The 20,884-nt window shown below is 41.7% G+C and overlaps 1 protein-coding gene across 1 annotated transcript in view; it reads right to left on the bottom strand.

The window, feature by feature from the left end:
- The window catches only part of MID1 (midline 1), a 395,950-nt gene extending 382,704 nt beyond the window's left edge, over positions 1 to 13,246 (bottom strand). The window contains exon 1 of the mRNA XM_020911572.2: positions 13,106 to 13,246. The gene's annotated coding sequence lies outside the window, so the exon portion shown is untranslated. The remainder of the gene's footprint in view (positions 1 to 13,105) is intronic.
- Between the last annotated feature and the right edge of the window lie 7,638 nt (positions 13,247 to 20,884).

Here is a 20,884-nt window from a genome sequence, read left to right as displayed (position 1 = left end):
AGCAGCTTAGCTGCCCCATACTCAGTAAATAGAAACATGAGGTTCCTTTTGACATGACATGCTAATGAAAACCTTCGGTGCACACAACCCCAGAAGACAACACATCCCACAGCACCCCAGGGTCCTTGAGTCACAATGTCACCCTTGAAAACAGTCAAGAGAGTAGAAGATGTGATCTCTACAATTTTTGTGTACCTGAAGGGCTCATGATCTATTAAACAAATGTAAGGAGTGATCGTTTCAGAGAAACACTGAGTCTTATTCCAATGACTGACATCATCAAGAAATAGACCATCTTAAGGAACACATGGGCCATAAAAAGCAACCAGATGTTTGCATTTTAACCAGGGCACTAATGGAGGTGCTGTGGCATTGTATCAAAGTAAGGTTTGCCATCTTCACAGCTGCCCACTGGAGTTTGTACTACGGCTACATAACTTTGACTCGACAACTGGGAAGCCTTCCCGGACCGCTCTGAACGCTGCAGGTAAGAATGAATAATTCACTGTTAACATGCTGTGTCAAACTCATTTCCTGCAATGGACCTTGAAACGTGTGAGTGACTGCAAGATCCGAACGTGCCATAAAAACAATTCCTCAGGTTGCTGAATTACAAACATAAGTTATTATGAGCGAAGCACAGTAAAAATAAACGAGCAAGTCCAAACCCACAAGAGACTGGATTTGGAATTTCATGGGTAGGCTCTAAGCCTGGCAATTAGAGAGTCAAGCATCGGGTACTTGGGTAAACCTTGATGGTGGAAATAGATTCGAATATGACACTCTTCTCCCTCCCACTCCCCTTCAGAAACAAAGTGTTCAATAAATATTAAGCCAGGTACTTCTGGCTCAATTAATGACTCCTGGGAGTGTGAAAAATAGTTGGAGGATTAACTCTTTAGGCCACCATCGTCCACTGCCCTAGAATAATCACTTCCTAAATCAGAAATAGCCAGCCTCCTCTGAAGCACCTCACAGCTAAGCAGCCAGAATTCCTGCTGAAAGTGAAACGGTTAGTCACTCAGTTGTATCTGACACCCCATGGACTATAACCCATCATGCTCAGTCCATCAGGAGATGTGGGTTCGATCCCTGGGTCGGGAAGATCCTCTGGAGGAGGGTATGGCAACCCACTCCAGTATTCTTGCCTGGAAAATCCCATGGACAGAGGAGCCTGGCAGGCCACAGTCCATGGGGTTGCAAAGAGTCAGACACAATTGAGTGACTAAACAACAACAGGCAGGTCCTGCTATCTCCAGGGCTCAGTTGCAGTGGAGATGAACCTCTCCAGGACATTATTCTGCAGCCAGTGTCTGGGACGTACCCCTTGGCTGACTGTCTTGTCATGTGGCCCTTTCACCTGATGCTTGCTGTCTTCCACTCCTGCCCACTTTTGTTTCTGGTCCATCTTATCTTCTTTCCCAGTAAGACACCTAGAGAACAATGTCTTCTCAGCCCCACCAGCTCAAGTGCCATGACCATTTTGGTCTCGTTCCATATTTCTTGATTTTTAATGTTACCTCCCTGTTTCTTACTTTCTTTAGTTGACTTTTTCTGCCCATTTGCTTTAGTTTTACAATCATTCACCCTGAAGTTTCATTCTCACCCTTTCTTGTGTTCTCTCTCTCTCTCTTTGGACCCCAGTATTTTCTAGCAATTTTTAGCTTGCCTCTTTTCTTTAACCAGATTAAAAAAAAAAAAAAAAACCTTTCTCCTCTGTGCTGCATGGCATGTGGGATCTTATTTCCCTGACCAGGGATCAAACCCATGCCCCTGCATTGGAAGCACAGAGTCTTAATCACTGGACCACCAGGGAAGTCCTTTTTCTCCTGATCCCTTTGTCCTTCACCTGCTTGTTTGCTAGGCTTTTGTTTACAGATGGAGGGCAGGCTTGACTGGCGAGGGGAGAGTAGATTTTTGCTGCTTTGAGACTTCCCTTCCTCTCTCATTTCCTGCTTTTCTTTTCTTTCTTTACTCTTTTTTTGTTTTCTTTTTACCCCTGACCTCTTTGGTAACTTCTAAATCATTATATGTGGTCTTAAAAAATGTGACATTTTCTGTTCTTATATATTTCATCAGACTTAAAAAAAATCAGTCAACAATGCCTACTTATTGTTCTCAATAGGGAGAAACTTTCAAAGGGACACATACATTTGGATATATGTACCTTGTATATATGTAATAAACATACAGGGCTTCCCTGGTACATAGATACATACATAGATATCTATAGTGTTGCTTTATTACCCATAGTGACTATAATACATAAAACAAGAGCTGGCTGTACTAATGGTAATATGTGGAAATATTCTACAGGAACTATATAAGGACTGAATAGGTCTGGAAAGCAGCAATAAAAATTAATTTTATGATAAAATAAATATACATTGGCATATAACAATATTCACATTTCACTGGAATAACTAGTGTTACATATTGTGAAACTGTGTTATATATGTGAAATATATATATTTCACACACACATATATATATGTATATACATATAAAATCTAAAGTTAACTGTGAAACTCCCAATCAATAGCAATAAATTATACACACACACACACACACACACACACACATTACTGTTATTTTCTCCACAGAAGGCAGGTCATTTAAAAATAAACTTTTGGATAATCTAAAACTCACATATTGACTTATGCTACCAAAATACAGCCTGGAGTAAGCAGGGAAACAACTAAATCAAATGGACAAGTATATATAAAATAGACTGTTTCAGAGATAACATAGGACAGGTTTTATTAACTAATTTATGACCTACAATCTGTTGGCGGAGACCTTCCTCCTCCCCAATTTCAGCCTTTCTCAGCAGGATAAACAGACCAGAAGGCCTGATGGTGTGCATAGCTCACATCTTTATCTTTGCAGGAATTTTATTTAGGGGCCTGGAAACAGAAGTTCTCACCATTTTTCATTCACTGTAATGTTTGATGTGCTTTCTCTATACTGCGACCTTTTCTTTGGATCATTCTGTCAGGTTCCATCTTAATCTTTGAACTATTGGCAAATGATTTACTGGCAGGTAACTACATTCACAGGCAAAGTGAACTCTCTCTTGGTTGACGCTGCCTAGCTCTGGCTTCCTGTTACTGCACTGTGACTCCTCAAACATCCAGACTACAGCACCTGCTAATTAGAAGTTGCTATGGAACACCCCTGCTTTGAACCCAGCAAAACTAAAGCCAACTGGGTCTTTATGAAGTGAAATGGCAGCCCCTCTGGGAGACACAATTTGGATTTAGAAGTGCCTTTTTACATTGCTCTTATAACTTAAAGTGCATTTGCATCCAAATGGACGACATAGAGAAAAAATTATAAAGGCAGGGAAGGTAGTGGAAAGAGGAAGCTCTTAAAAGCCTGCCTAAGACTTCTAATTCAGATAAGAGCTTCCACTCCATTTCCTTTTCCACTCCTCCCACACATCACAATCCCTGCCTGGGTGTATGCAGTCAACTCTCAAATATCCAGATGGAGAATCAAGAACAACTTAGTTATCTATGCAAAGACTTTGCATGCTCAGTCCTGTCCAACTCTTTGCCACCTCGTGGACTGTAGCCCATCAGGTGCCTCTGTCCACGGGATTTCCCAGGCAAGAATGCTGGGGTGGGTTGCCATTTTCTTCTCCAGGGTATTTACCTGACCCAGGGATCGAATCTGTGTTTCTTGTGTCTCCTACATTGTCAGGTGAATTCTTTACCACTACTGCCACCTGGGAAGCTATGTGTAAATTAATTTAGTTATCCAGAAATTCATACAAATGTGTCACCTTCTTCCACCCCAAACAAGTGAAACAATGAAATAAAATGCCTCCCACTCTCTCCCATCCATTTTTCTATATGGAAGTAAGTGTTTCCTGCAAGGAAAAATAACAGAATGAGGTCTGGATGGGAAGTAATCTCTCTGATAATTCAGTGAGAGATAAATATGGTTATAAAAAAGACAACAGTGTGGCAAGAACAGAGGGAAAGAAGTGGAGCTAGGCAACAGGGGGAGATGTTTGGTAGTAGTTAGGATCCTGCAAGGTCAAAACACCTGCAGAGAGGGAAGTTAATACCTGGATTCCAGAGGGCTTAACCCCCTCTGCCCCTTCACCTGCCCACTCCAGTGTGTTCCTCAACCACTGGCTGCAGCTTTCACCGCCTAATGGTTCCCTTTAATGAGGGACTATTTGGAAGCCAGAAAGGAATGTGCTGAGGTCACTCAAGGGCATAGGAATTACATATGTTGTATAAAATGCCCTCGCTAAATTGACGCTAGAAAAACAGAATGGGAAAATCTTCACCCGAAGCCTACAGGGAGTGTGAAGCTAATCAACTGTGCTCATCTGTTAGTGCAAACTCTCGGGTTACATTTTCCTAAATCCTCTAGTCCTCTTACAAGCGATAAGGGATCTCAGCTGAGAAAAGCAATGTACCTTCTTCTTCTATGGGTTCCCTTGACCCAGGCTGAGAGAGAGGAGGAGGCGGGGGTGGGAACGAAATAGAAGGAATTCACCAGACAAATGAAGCTAATAGCTGCCCTGTACATTATCAACAAGGAGAAACTCCACTAAGGTAAACTTACAGAGTGTTGAGATCTCAGCTGTCAAAACTCCTACACACCACTCCACCTCCTAGAAAGTTCTTGAAAATAGCCACTCTGCCTCTAGGCTTCACTGCTGCTCAGTTTTGGAGAGATCATAGTAACTCATGTAGGAAGGAACTTCAACCACGTATGAAGTTATGTTGATTGTCCCAGCAACCCTGTGAGGTGAATGTTATGGCTTCATTTTTAAAGATGGAAGAACTGAGGTTCAGAGAAACTTAGCATCACAATGCTAGTAAATGGATGAGCTAGATTTATTTTCCACTTCATGAGACTACAAATGATTTCTCTCTTTACCCTCAAATCAGGTCAACTTTCACTGCTCTCTACATCATTAATGACACCATGTATTCCTCTAGCTTTGTGGACCAAATTCCTGAGAGTTTGTCATGACACTTCCTGGTCCCTCATCATTACTCATGTCCCGTTCATTGCCAATACCTATCTATTTCACCTCTGAAATACAACTAAAAGCCATCCACCTTGCTTTCTCTCCACCTCCATGATACTAGTACAATGAGACATCATCTTCCCCTGGACCCCTTTCTTAGGCTCACTCACATTCACTCTGAAGCTCCCCAGTTGAGTCTCCAGGATACTGTCAATGTAGTCTTCCTGACTGCTGAAAACTCTCAGATACAGTCTGGCCATTTCCTACCCCTCCCAACAGTGACTCACATCCTTTCCTACTCTCAGTTTAAGCATCCCTTTCTTGGGGAAGCTTTCTCTGACTTCCCTTGATTACCTGAATCCTTCCAGTACAATCTCATGGCAACATATACTATATAGACATACTTTATAGCTTTTATTCTAGGAAGACTTTTACACTTGTTGGCCTGATACGTCGCCGATGCCTGTCTCCTGCACTAGAAGGGTAGGTAGGTCCTTAAATGCAGGCACTTTAGTGTCAGCATGTAGGGTGATGCCTGGTTCAGACCAGGGACTTGATAAATTTCATTGAATGAAAGTTAAGCTTCTTCTTTTTCTCTGCCCTTTTCCTGCTCTCTTTCCATTCCTGTATCCTCATCCCCATTCCTTGTCCCATCTTCACAGGCTCTTGCTCTTACTTCATCTTAATGGGAATGAAATGCATGCCAAAGCAGTAAATACAGCAACCACACATTGCTCTCTCTAGAGTCATTAATTTCTACTAAAACACTCTTGATGCCTTAAAAGACAATTAAATCATTCTCTAATGCTGAGATTTTAGGCATCCCTGTGGGGTGGGAGAGATGCACTCCATTTCCTGAGTTCTCAGGGTAAGTGCTTTCCAGTTTAACCAGGCTGACATTGGGAGGTATCTTACTCTTGCTGCCTTGGAGGCGGTCCTGATAAAACTGTCATTGCCCACCCATGAACCTTCACAGAAGTTTGTATTTTTCTCACTTCTTTTGAGTTCTGGGCATTATGTGAAATCAGCTCCCCACATCTGGAGAAGAGAAGTCACATGCCTCTCAAAGGAATGAAAAGGAGGAAGGGTTTCCCACAGGCCAGGGGGAGATCCTCTTTGGGTTCAGGTGGGACTAGAGGAAAGTTGTCTGGGCAGATTATCTAGATTAGTGGAAGCCACCAAGAGCTTCTGAACACATTCATGGATGTGTGTCAGAAGGGCTACAGAATTAGCTCGCTCACAACTGTAGTCACTTGGTGGGTATACCTGCATTCCCAGGTAGGATCATTAGAGGAAGAAATATAGTTCTGGTTGTTATCTTTTGGTAGAGACTCAGAGACAGTAGAGATGCCCCCTAAAAAGAAATGCGGTTTCCTGACACAGAGCATGATAGCATGGTGTGGAAAAGAATACACATGACAATTCCGATTGAAACGTGATTTAGGAAAGCTGGAATATTAAAGTTTTTCTTGCCACATTTTTCATTTTATGTACGCACAGGAGGAAGACATGATTTTCTTTTAAAAAATTGGTCGAAATAAGCCAGTTTTGTTGTTGTTCAGTCCCTAAGTCATGTCTGACTCTTTGTGACCCATGGACTGCAGCACACCAGGCTCCCCTGTCCTTCACTATCTCCTGGAGTTTGCTCAGATTCATGTCCATTGAGTCAGTGATGCTATCTAACCATCTCATCCTCTGCTACCCCTTCTCCTTTTGCCTTCACTCTTTCCCAGCATCAGAGTCTAAAAGAATTCTTTTCATAAATGTAGTATAAAATGTTTCAATGCTAAGAAAACAGTTATGATCTAAAAAGATTTTTTTCTTAATGATGTATCTTACAATAGATGATATCTCAAGATCAATGAAAATAAGTCAGAAATACAGTCACTTGATCTACGTCTTGATAAAGCCACTTCTGTGGAATGAATTGCACCTCCACCACCAAGTTCATATGTTGAAACCCTAACCCTCAATGTGATGATATTAGAGATGGGGCCTTGGGGAGGTAACTAGGGTAAGATGAGGTCATGAGGGTGGGGCTGCCATGATGAGATTAGTGCCTTTATAAAAAAAGGGGGAGATTGCTGTCTCTCTGTCAAGTGAGGACGCAGTGAGAATGTGTGTCCTATCTACAAGCTGGATAAAGAGCTCTCACCAGATACTGAATTTGCCGACACTTTGATCTTAGACTCCCCAACTTCCAGAATTCTGAGAAATAAACACCTGATATTTAACCACCTGTGTGCATACTAAGTCACTTCAGTTGTGTCCAACTCTTTGCGACCCCATGGACTATAGTCCACCAGGCTCCTCTGTCCATGGGATTCTCCAGGCAAGAATACTGGAGTGGGTTGCCATGCCCTCCTCCAGGAGATCTTCCTGACCCAGGGATCGAACCTGTGTCTCTTATGTCTCTTGCATTGGCAGGCAGGTTCTTTACCACTAGCACCACCTGGGAAGCCCATTCAACCACCCAGTCTGTGCTATTTTGTTATAGCAGCCTGAGCTGACTAATACAGCTGCTCTGCTTCCTCATCAGACCAGCACCACTTGGTCCCCACTAACCTTAGCCAGGAGCAAACTCTTGTCAGGGCACATTAGTCCACAGGACACATCCTGTCCACATCACAGGAGCAATATAAGATTAAATGTTATATTCCACTGGAGCAGGATGTAATGAGTGAGAGTGGGACAAAGAAGGTGGGATCTGAGGATAACCTTGGGGTCATAATACCTTAGAGACCCTAACACATCAAGACACCTGGAAAACCACTGTTATGAACTAAAGCCAGGGAGATGTTCTACTTACTGTCCACAAAATGAGTGAATTTTATCCATGAATTTACTACTCCAGTCCCTCCCACCAGCACTGTTGGAAAGCTTGCAAGTTGTCAACTTACTGACTGCAAAATGAGTATTTTTTTGTTTTGCTTCTAAAATGTGTTACTTTGGGGAAAACACCTTAAAGGGGGGGGACTTAACATTTGAGATAACATAGATTGCTATAGAAGAAGCCTTTATAACAAGAGTCTCAAATGTAAAACTTATAAGGGACAAACAAGTAACACTAAGAAAAGGGGACCTGGTATAAGACATTAGAAAGTATACCATGCTTCACTGGAAAGCATGTTTTAAATCACCGAGTGGGCAAAAATACATAGGGGACACCAGTGGTTGCTTTCTACTTCTTCAACCTCTTAATTGTTTACTTGAGAATGCCTCATCCACTCCCATGCATTTCACATCCAACAAATACTTATTGACTGGCCTCCTGCCCAGCACTGTGCTAGGTGCTGTCAATACTCATAACTGTCTAGTGAACTGTGTATTTATGTCTCCAGTGATGGATGAGGAAATTGAATCCCAGAGAAGTTTAAGATGACTTGGCCAAACCCACCATCCACCACCTTGGAATAAACCTGGGAAACACTGCTATTCTTTTGTTTCTTAGCTTTAAGCCAAGTATATCAGTTTGAGTAAACTCGTTATCCGTACTCTAGTAGTTTATTATATACAGTTTCAGTCCCCAAGGCAATACATGATGAGTGTGTCAGTACAGATCTAAATAACTGCACAATTAGATACTCAGGGTTGGGGGTGGATAAATTGGGTTTAAATAACCGAGGCCTCTGCTGCAGAACAATACCTATAAATAATGCAGTTATTTCCTGGCTCCGGCCCTTTGACCAAAATTCCTATTCTGTCACGTGTTAAAACTCAAACTGTCAAATTGAGGAGGTTCTGCTTAATTTCATCTCCGTCTCAAGTTTAGACAAGTGAAGAGCAACTTGCAAGAGAGTGGGAGCAGTTAGAGCCAATTCTTACGCTCCTTTCCATGAAGGGCTGCATCCATTGTTATTTTCTTTTTAAATAAAAAATAAAATTAACTGAACCCTTAGCATTAATATATAAACCAATTCAATTTCTCTGAAAATTCACTCATAGAAGATTTCCTTATATGTGACTGCAAGCAATTAATTAAAAAATGGAAATGTATTTTTACATTTAACTAGACGTCCTAGTCTAGTCATGTGTCTATCACCTCACCAGCCAAGCTTTGTTCAAATGTAAATATATTTTAAATTGGTTTTGCTAATGCCTGAGATACTTGCAAAATCCTACTCGTGCAAAAAGTGTGGGTTAGTTGCTCAGTCGTGTCCAACTCTTTGTGACACCATGAACTGTAGCCCACCAGGCTCCTCTGTCCATGGGATTTTCCAGGCAAGAATACTGGAGTGGGTAGCCATTTCCTTCTCCAGGGGATCTTCCCAACTGAAGGACTGAACCTATGTCTCCTGCATTGCAGATGGATTCCTTACCGTCTGAGCCACCAAAGAAACCCCCTACTGGTGCAAACCAGTTATTAATTCATGATCCCGGATTCTAAGCCTTCCATCTACAACTTAGCACTAACAGCAGATGTTCTTGCCTGCTTCTTAAGAATCATCACTGGTCAATTAGTAATTGCCAGTGGGTAAAAGCCAGTATAAAACTCTGAAGTTACCTAGTACTCTGAAAATCGCTCTTCATAACATGGTGCCCTAGGAACCCCTCACAATCCAAGAAAATGTGGTCTTGAAAAATACATTAGCAAAACAGAAAAAGGTATCACCCACCTCCCTGTTATCTAGAGATGCTCTGTGGGGAGCAAGGGGGCATATTTCGTCTGTAAGTAATCAGGTTTGTTGGCATCTACTGGACATGTTCTGATGTGGAAATTATCTGGTGAACACCTTGACAGCATGAACATCTTGACCTGTGTGTTAACCTGTTTTCTGCTCACCAGTTGGAAAGCTTTGACTACAAGAATGTCCCTCAGGATGATCAGCCAAAAAGTGAGTGGTCGAGTAAGTTTGTAGCAAATTGTACTTCACATGCTGCACACCATTCAGGCAATGAGATTACTCTTTGCAGAAATGCTACCAATTGCATGAAGACTGGGTTTAAATTCATCTGTGTCCTATATACCCGCTTTTCCTTTTGAGTACTTAGCAAAGGACTTCAAAAGGCACTCAATAAATATTTGCTGAATGAATGTAACAGGAATTAATAATGTAAAATGTTTTTGAAAAGGTAATTGATGACAAATGGTAGGCAGAGAAAGCCAGAGAAAGTTTACCAGGGATAGGAATGCTGTGTACAAATTTGGTACAGTATCTAAGGAAAGAATTTACATTTAATAAATAACTTTGGAAACCAGGTTCTTTTGTGTCATTGCCTCTGGACCAGGCCACACTGGTGGCAGGAGAATCTTAGCCAAGCAAACTGTGATAGCAGTTTGAGAAAAAGAATAAATGATGACTAAACATTAGAAAGGATCCCGAGAGAAAATCATTTGCCATCAGCTTTCTAGGAGATCTTTAAGAATAGAAAAACAATGACAATGACAACAACACACACCCTAGTACTTCTTTAACTTTGTTATAGAACAAAGGGGGCAAACTGGGTGACATGCAGAGGACCTTGGCTTCCCCGCAATAACATGAAAGATGATAAAAAAGAATAAGGTTATGTTTCATCAATGTTGAGCCTCAAGGCTCAGGTTTTAACACAGTAGTTGAATTTTCTGTGGCTGTCTCTGTATTCTGGGCCTGGATTGTCAAAGACCATTTCCTAATTTTTACACAGAAACTGATCCTATCTGTACAATGCATTGGGGCAAGCTGAGGAAACTAAATGGTCCATAGATAATCCTCAGGGGGATATGCCCATCCCAGGCACAGCTTGATGACCCAGATGCCAAGAGGGATCAACTTCTGGGCATGTCTGCAACTTGCTCATCATCTACCAGTACTCCATGGCCCATCTTTCAGAAAGCTTTGCCTTAGAGAATGTTCCTCAGGATGATCAGGCCAAAAAGGATCCATCAGGTACATTTATGCTGCACTTTTTTAGGGTGCTGCAACATATATGAGCAAAGGACAATATTAAGGTTCCATTACTTGCTTTTTCCCTCCCATGATTTTTCAGTCTCCTTAACCAGGACACTTACTAACACCTCACAGACCTAAACACACAGCACCAGTGACTGGAAAACAACTAATGCGGCACTGCTGCACCTTACCTGCCTTTCACTGGTGAATTAGTTCAGACCCTGAAATAACTTTAATCTTCAAGAAGAAATCCTGTTGGGACTCTATGAATACCAAAGTGTTAAATACAATAATCACTCTTATTACCCCCAAATGAGCTGCCCAGGAACCAGAGGTAAGTAAATTCAGGAGTCAGGGATCCCAGTCACTGACAGTAATTCATCAGCCACTGGCAAGGAGAACTCTAAACATGAGATTCCCCAAACCCAAGCTTACCCCCAGCCCTCCCCACCCCAGGAGACGATTTATCTTTCTAGTTATATATTCCCTTGGCCGTTGATGTAATTAGTGTATAATAACTGTGTACATATCAACTCACAGAAAAAACAGCGGACGTGCTAGTCAACTTGGCTGGGGGCCATCTCTTCAGCAGGGTGAGAGAACCAGGTATAAACATCTGTTATTAACCATATATTTTAAGAGTGTTTTGTGTCTCCTGGGTTACTGATTCCCATCGAAAGCAGTATAATATCAAGACTCCTATTTTTCTGAGCAGCAGTGAGGAGATAACAAGCTTTAAAACATTTGCATTAGGCTCCTCAGTTCTGCTGCTTGTCTTATGAAATTTATTTACTAAGACATCTACTGTCTTACACACACACTGCTTTTCTTGGTTTCATTCTCATTGAGATGAGCAGGTTTAATTTAAACTGTGTTACTGCAAATAGTAAGGCTTTTGCAAGTTGAGAGTTCTAAATAAAACTGGCCATAGCTTTTGTTTTTATGAATAAGCAGTTGCCAATCCCTGTATTAAGTCCATAGCCTCACTATTAAATGGACTATGACTTGCAATTTTTAAAAAAGTGGCCATTCACTCAAACCTGCTTGTTTGTGCTGGTTACTTTTCTTGAAATTAATTTAAGAAACTAATTTCTTAATATGACAAATTGGAAATTGGGTCTGTGTGCCACTTGCCTGCTCCCCAAACCCTTAGGATTAAGTCACTGTGCATGACAGAAAATGACAATATTTCTCTGCGAGATGAAAAGTCAAATCATTCAAAACAATTATCCAAGATCACTGAATTAAGAAAATCACCTTGCCAGAAAACAAAATTGTACTCCATTCCAAAATCATTTTGGATGGCTATACTAGATTTTTTAAAAATAAACTTTCTTTTCAAAAGTTTTACCTAAGCCCCAGAACTCAGCTGGAACGGCTTTTTCTTCTTTCTCACTCAGTTGCCTCTTATAATTGAGCATTCCGCAGTATTACTAAAATTCCCCTGCAAGTCTGTTAAACACTTTCACATTTCCCTGTTTAATTACATTCAGACTTCAATTTTTGTCCACATATAGAATAGAGCCAAAGTTTAACTCAATCGACCACAATGCCTTTGACATAAAGCCTTTCTACATCGTTCCCGCCTTATATATAAATAGACATATGCTAACTTGTCAAAATGCAAGAGTGGGCTTCTTTACATTGTCTAGAACAAAGAGCTCAGCTCAGCTTCTTTTCTCAGTGTCTCAGAAGGTGTCCTTTATTACATGTGCAGGATGGAAGGATTTTTGCTGCCACATGAATGAAAAATGATACCTTCAGACAGCCTTTTTTTTTGTGACAAATTGCACTTCTACAGACTATCACCCCGCCTGTGGTTTTTGGAACCCCACTTAAAGTTACTATTGACATCCTTGGGGGCTCGGAGTTCTCGCGAAGCACCCCAGGGCTCCTTTCCACCCTGCGGAGTGCAACAAAGATGAGAAAGTTTGCTCATCGCGGTAGGAGAGAAACTCCTGAGTAGTAAAATGAAAAAAAAAGCCTACGCCCCCCCACCCCCGCCCAAACCACCAAAGCACTCTGCCTAAGGTGCGAAAATCACTGCCTCTGTGGATTCTCGGGGTACAAAACAGGCAGGAAAAGTTGTCTGGAGGCATTCGCGAAGCCTGGTGTTTGTTCGGGAAGGAGCTGTGGGGTGAGAGGCTGAGCGACGCCTCTGCCTCCACTTCCTGGGTGAGACCAGCGAGGCGTGCCCCTGAGCAGCAGCGTTCAGAGAGAGATCGGTAAGACTCACCGGCTTCCCCATTTTTCCCAGGACGGGGTTTTTGTTCCTCAACTGTGATCTGGAAGAGGCAAACCTGTAGGTCCTCCAGGCAGACTGCCTCGGATCAGCTGAATGGCTGGGGCGATCAGGAAGCTTGCTCTGTCCAGCTCGGAATCACTCCCCGTCTCTGGGCTGTGTGCTCACACGCCTCCCAGTCAGCGCAAAAATCCGCCAAACTCAGGTCAGCCTAACAGGTTTCCTTATATAGGTAAACACGAATTGCATTCCTGGTGAAAGAAGTTAACTAGGAAGCCCGGTAACCTGGTTAACTCTACACACGCCAGAGTGGCTCAGCGTCAGCCAGCCTGAGGAGGCTTTGGTTGTAGTACAAAGGGATTTGTGCAATTTAATTAAAATCATCTTTATTCCAGCAGTCTGTAAAATTGGCCCTTCTAGTGTAACTGTGAGTCAACAGCTAGTATTTTATATCATGAGCTATGACCGACCTTCTATTACATAAAGGCACTGTAGGGAGAAAAACCAAAGCATAGGATATTATCGGTTGTCTTTCATGTTTTTAAAACCAGGGTAACTTTTCTTGAAATTATTTTCAAAGAAGTGAATAGAACATATGATGGGACAAGAATATGAATAAACCTCTATCAAGTAAGACCCCAATGCCTTATAGGAACATAGTAACTGATAGTTATTCAACTTTTCCAGGCCTTTAGTAGATAAAAAATAAGATCATTTAGAGTTTACTCCTTTTACAATGCAGTAATTGCCACTTTTTGTGGGCAAAATGACACATAATGATATCTATTTATTCCTTGAAATAACCCTCCTGAGCCCATACATTGAAGTGTTATTTGATGATTTCAGGAAAGAAATCTAAGACTTGTGAATTTGCATAATTACATGGAAAAAAATTTAAACAACCTCTTAGCCTTAAGAGGATAAGAAAATGTATCTTTAAAAGTACTCTGTGGAAGGTTTAACTCTAGGCTCAAAACAGTTTTTAAATGTAAGTATGTAACACATCCATTGTCTAATAATTGGCTCTTCTCCTCTACATTTATCTACCTTTGAGAAAAGTAATAATTCTTTTTAAGTCTAACCAATTCCACTGAAGTCTCACTATGAAGAACAGACTCAAGACTTAGTACCTGAGTGCTGGAGGTGAAGACTGCCTGCTAAATAAAGCTTATCTTAAAATAAGATAATCATTTGTTCCTATTTCATCCGCTGGTTGACTGCTCCTTGAGTAGTGTGGATCTTAGCAAAAATAGCTCAGTGCTGTGTCTTAGGTCTCTGCTCAGGGAAGGGGAGAGAATGAATGTTTACAGGCTATGGAAACCTGCACCGACACAAACCAATCATGAAGGGTTTCTGCTAAGAGCAGGAGACTGCAAAAAACAAACAAACAAAAAAACAAACCACAGGGGCATTTTCCACTGGCCAAAGACTTTTCCATACAACTTCTCTTTATATCTCTACAGGAAGCATGTGTTATTATTTCCTTTTCAAGATAACAAAATTTAATTGCACTGATAAAGTGACTGGTCTAAAATCTCATGATCCGTTTTGTGGCAGATCCAAAATCTCAGATCTTCTAGAGTTTACCTCCAATAGAATTTTCAAAAATAAAATCCACGTGAAGAGACAGAAAAACATTCAAATGGCAGATTTCCATGTTCAAATATCATTTTTAAGAATCATATGTCCAGAGAGTTTAAAGGTAACATACCAACTGATTAAAATACTCTTTTATGAAGTCATAACTTACTGCTAAAATGACTGCCTTTACCTGACTCCAGAATGATCCTAAAATGAGATATTAGGTGCATTTTTATTGAATACAAATTTGGGTTATAAAATATTATGAAAATATAACTTTGCAAATATTGCACACGTTTTTCTGTTCACAGTACACACATTTCTGTGATATCAAGTTAAGACTCATCTTGACTGCCTCACTGGAAGGAATATTAGTGTTTTCTATTTATTGGGTTTTCATTAATCTTAAATAAAACTCTGTGTGCCATGCTAGGTAAATGGCTTTCACTAATATAGTCCATTTATGATCCTGCACCCTTTATGTTCTCATAATTCCCGCTGAAGCAAGTTCTGTTTGTGCAGGAACTTTAGACTTTATTAACATGTTGATGCAAGACAAAGAATGCATTTTTTTTTTCCAGGGCAGGCTAAACCTTTAAGTGCCTTAAGCTGGCCTCCAAATTTGTTCTTACAATTCTAAGCAAACAATCATTTGGGCTTTAAACATAAAATATCTTAGGCTGTAATTATTGAATTGAAAGGTCAAAATGAAATTTGGATCTGAAAGTAGCCTATTTCAAAGCGGGAATATAACCCTCTGCTAAATCCATCTTGGATGCCTCAAGAAATGGTATGGGAAAGACAGGGTCAGGGAAGCAACATGAATTCAACCTAACCATAGAGGACCCCAATGAGAGAGTACATACAGCTGAATCATTATACCATGCCCCCAAAATAGCATTTATGGGGAATGAAATAAAATATAAGACCTACTTGAAGGGGAGAAAATATCATTGTGGTTTAAAGAAAACATCAGGGGATAGATTTGAGAAATTCCCAATGACATATAACTAATGAGTAGCTGAGCTGTAATTCAAATCTCAGTCCATCAGGCTCCAGAACATTTGCTCTTTCTACTGAAGCCTGGGTGCACCATGCTACCCAAGAAAGAGCAAATGCCTGAGAAGCAGAATGCTCCCTTTCTGCTTCCATCTCTTGATAGTGTGACCTTGGGTAAATTACTTGTAATGTTTCTAAGCCTCACATCCAAAACAGAAATAAAAAGGGCTGCCTATCTCAAAGATGATGGAAAGTATCAAATGCAAATCATTCCATGTATTTTTTGATGCTTCTACGGTCCAGGCATTCTGCTAGGTCCCAGGAACACAACCATGAGCAAGTGAGGCATGTCCCAACTACATCTTAAAGAAAGCCTGTGCACATCAATATTATGGAATGTGAAGCTCTAATGTTTCCCTAAATTTCTCCTAACAGAAGGATGTTTCATTGAAGCTCCACATCAATACAGAAATGAAAGAAGGAAAGTGTTAGTCACTCAGTCGTGTCTGACTGTGACCCCATGGACTGTAGCCTGCCAGACTCCTCTGTCCAAGGGATTCTCCAGGCAAGAATACTGGTGTAGGTAGGTAGCCCTTCCCTCCTCCAGGGGATCTTCCAACCCAGGAATCGAACCCATGTCTCCTGCATCTCCTGCACTGCAGGTGGATTCTTTACCATCTGAGCCTCCAGGGAAGCCCCAATATAGAAGCATTAATAGGCAAATGCCCAAGCTCATTCTCTCACTATAGTGAGTGCAGGTTACTCTCAGTGGCCAGAGACCAGTCTTACCATGATTAGAAGTGGTGAATCTGGGCTGAGTTAACCAAAGTAAATATTAGGGAAGGTAAAACCTCCATCATAATGACTCTATCCTTATATCAAACAATAGAGGAGAAGTAGGGCATTCAATTGAAAAATACCTTGAAGGTGCTTAGGAAGCTGGATGTACATGGAGTTGTTTTTATCATTAATTCATATGTAATACAGCTTCCCAGGTGGCACTAGTGGTAAAGAATCCACCTGCTAATGCAGGAGATGCAAGAGATGTGGGTTCAATCCCTGGGCCAGGAAGATCCCCTGGAGAAAGGAATGGCAACCTACTCCAGTATTCTTGCCTGGGAAATCCCATGGACAGAAGAGCCTGGTGGGCTACAGTTCATGGGGTTGTAAAGAGTTGGACACAACTGAGCACACGCACATATATAAAAACAGGACACAAAAGCATAGAAAAGATTCCCTAAATATGTTAGCCAGTTATCTATCGATCTATTATTAAGTAACTTCTATGCAATAAACATTTAAGTGTTATGCACAGTGGATAAGGTTCTGTGAGGGATATACACAGAAAAGGATCCATAGGAAAAGAATGGTCCCGAGCTTTCATGGAGCTTTCTAGATAAATGTTATGGTGCTCAAGAGCTGTTATCAGGCAAGATGGGTGAGGTTATGCTGTGGTAACACGCCACCCCCAGGTCTCAGTGGCTTATAACAACGGTGTGTTTCTCACTCGTGCTGCACATCTATGCAGATCTCCAGGGAGGGGTCTCTATTCACGGTCACTCCGGAGCCCAACCTGATGAAGGTTCCTTTCAACACGTACTTCCACGGTTGCCAAGACAGGAAACGCGGGCCTGGTGAATCACGAACTGCCTTTCAAAACTTCACTCCCTAAAGGATGCAAACTTCCGCTCACCTTTCACTGGCCAAAGCTTGTCTTCCGGCCCTCCTTAATTTCAGAGCAAGACAGGAGAACCAGAATACATGATGAGCAGACACAACAGGTATGGCAAACCCATCCGCTTAGAGGAATGGGTTCATTAACGAGGCATGCTCATGACCACTATGGTATCATGACTGGCATCTGAGGTTTGGCCATCACTGACTAGATCCAATTTCCAGAGGAGTGGGAGCTTAAAAGTGGACTCAGATTATCGATAGTTCTGGCAGAACCTTGAGGGAAACAGTGACATTTTAAAAGGATGTCCTGAGGCAGGCTCTTCTTAATATTTGCATCAGTTACTTGAGTGATGAAATAAAAGACAAGTTGATTTAATTTGCAGATGGTGCCAAATTGGATAGCTAACACCTCAGAGGATTGTGTTATAATTCAAAATGACCTTGAAGAGATGGGGGAAAATAATGTTAAGAAAGAAGCTTGGGTTCGATAGTGATAAATAGAGGATGGGAATGAAAGATCTACAAAACGGATGGGAGAAAAACTATATTGGGCCATTATTAGCCTATAAGTTGAATATATACTGGTAGCTTAGTACTTTTACTTGTAAAGCCTGTGGTGTGGTGATGTAAGCCATGTAAACATAGGGAAATAGGCATTCTTAAAATATTTCTTCATTGGAGAGCCACATTTTTAGAAATAAGAAATCAGAGCAAATTCAGAATCAAAAGCTGAAATTTCCAAAAGACTTAAGTACCCTAGGTCAGGAGTGGGCAAATTTTTTTCTGTGAGGGGCAAGATAGTAAATATGTTCGACTTTGCAGCTACTCTATTCATCTACTGTGGTCCAAACCAGCCAGCCACAGATAATATGGAAATGAACGTGTGTGGCTGTGTTCCAATAAAACTTTATTCACACAACTGGGCGGCCAACCTTGGGCTACACTTTGCAGACCCCTAGTCTCCATGTTATGAGAATTGTCTCAGAATGGCGAGGTACACAGATTTATTGCACGTGCCTAGAGGCAAGAGGAACCCTATTTTGGCCTAGTTCATTTAATAGTCCTTTACACACAGGTGCTAGTGAATAAATTGGTGAAATAAATTAAATTAAATTAAATTAGCCAATAATGTTACTCCACTGGTTTCCTTATAAAATATTCAGAAAGAACTGGACTGTGTGATCCTTGAAAATGTCATGGAAATAAAATCTAAAATATAATTAGCCTTTTTAATGTGTTAAATATTTATCAGTTACATTGTTTTTCAGGTATAAAAATATTAATGGTGAAAAACATAATGAAACCTAGAAAAGAAGGATTATAATGAAATTACAGGGAACAAAAATTTGCAAAGCAGAATATATACATATCTTGCTTTAATTTTTCTTCCCAAGTTCTTTGTAACAAGATGAGGTTGATAAAGCAGATGTTGTTTCAGTTGTTATTTAGTAGCTAAATCATGCCTGCCAGTTTCCTCTGTTCATGGGATTTTCCAGGCAAGAATACTGGAGCAGGTTGCCATTTCCTTCTCCAGGAGATCTTCCCGACCCAGGGATAGAACCTGAGTCTCCTGCATTTGCAGGCAGATTCTTTACCACTGAGCCACCCGGGAAGCCCAGTGGTGAAAATGGAGAGAAGGAGAGGTTAAGTCAGTTGTCTGATGTCACCAAGCTAGTGATGATGGAGAATAAAATAGGACCTGGGTTCCCTGGGTCTATAAATCTAGACCATGATAAACATCAAATACATAATAGGAACTAGGACAAGATAGCTGATACAAGATGCAATGGAAGTGCTACAGTGTGTCCTTTTGGCTGCCTGAGGGAAACCCATCACTGTGAAAATCACCTCTCCTTCCTACCCCCCCCCCTCCCGCCCATGTGCCCCACACAGCCCCTCCCTCTCCAATCTAATCTGCTTTGAAGTCAACCCCACAGCCTCTTCCTTCTTTGATAAAGCCCTGAAAGCTAAAGCCTAGTTATGGGTGAGTGTGTGTCCAAACCCTGGAGAAGGAAATGGCAACCCACTCCAGTATACTTGCCAGGAAAATCCATGCACAGAGGAGCCTGGCAGGCTACAGTCCACAGGGTTGCTAAGAGTTGGACATGACTGAGCTACTGAGCACACATGCTCTGACCACGTCTTTCCTGAAGCTTCCAGCCCTTCCAGTTTCTCAGCCTCCACACCACAGGGCAGGATCATTCATTGTGCTGGGGGCTGCCCTAGGCACTGTAGGATGCTCAGCAGCATCGCTGGCATCTTCCCACTGGATTCCAGTGGTACTCTCTCTCCCCTTAACCACAAGTCACAACCAAAAAGTCTCTTCAGACACTGCCAAATGTACCCTAGGGGCTGGCGGCACAAAACTGCCTCCTGTTGAGAACCTCTGAACTAGATCACTGTAATTGTCTTTTTTTTTTAATTGGTGAGACCTTGAATTCCTCGACTGGGGATTGAAACCGGGCCCACAACAGTCAAAGTGCCCGGTTTTAAACACGGGACCACCAGGGAATCCCCTGTACTTGCTTCTCAATTGTTCTCCCTACATCTGCCCTTGCCTCTCCACGGTTTATTTTCACAGAGCAGCCCAAACCATCTTTTAAAAATATATATCAGATCATGCCATTCCCTGCTCAAAACCTCTAGCCGTCTCCTCCTATGACCAGACCACAATTTAGTTTTCATCCCATGGCCCACTGAGTTCTCCATAATCTGACCTCTGCCAGCCTTCCCCAGACTAACCTCAGAGCATTATGTCCACCCACATTGGTCTTCCTTCTCTTCCCCCATCATACCCATCTTGTTCAGACCTTAGGGCCTTTACATGTTCTTCCACTGCCTGAAATGCTCTGCTTTGTGTGGTAGGCAGAATAGTGACCTCCCAAAGATGTCCACATCCAAGTCTCTGGAATCTGCACATATATTAAGTTAAATGAGGAGGAGGAGTTAAGGTTGCAGATGGAATGTTCCTAAATCACTGACCTTAAGATGATCAGCCTGGATTATCCATGTGGGTCCAAAGAAATCACAAGGTCTTTAAAATGTGGAAGGGGGAGGCAGAAGAATCCGTGTAAGCATAATGTGATATAAGAGACTTGACTAACTACTGGTGGCTTGGAAAATGGAGGAAGGAGACCATGATCCAGGGAATGGGGTCAGACTTTAGAGGCTGGGAACAGACTCTCCTCTAAAGTTTCCAGAAAGAATATAGTCCTGGAGACACCTTGATTTTAGTCCACTGAGACCTGTGTTGGACTTCTGACCTGAAGAACTGTATGAAAATAATTTGAGTTGTTTTAATCCACCGAAGTGTGTTAGTAGCTCAGCTGTGCGACCCCATGGACTGTAGCCCACCAGGCTCCTCTGTCCATGAATTCTCCAGGCAAGAATACTGGAGTGGGTAGCCATTCTCTTCTCCAGGAGATCTTCCCAACCCAGGGATCGAACCCGGGTCTCCTGCATTGCAGGCAGATTCTTTCCTGTCTGAGCCACCAGGAAAGCCCCAAGCTAGTGATA

This window comes from Odocoileus virginianus, unplaced genomic scaffold (assembly GCF_023699985.2).
Source record: "Odocoileus virginianus isolate 20LAN1187 ecotype Illinois unplaced genomic scaffold, Ovbor_1.2 Unplaced_Contig_16, whole genome shotgun sequence".
NCBI classification, from domain to species: domain Eukaryota; kingdom Metazoa; phylum Chordata; class Mammalia; order Artiodactyla; family Cervidae; genus Odocoileus; species Odocoileus virginianus.
Note: the sequence above shows the minus strand (reverse complement) of the source record. Positions and strands in the feature narration are given on the sequence as shown.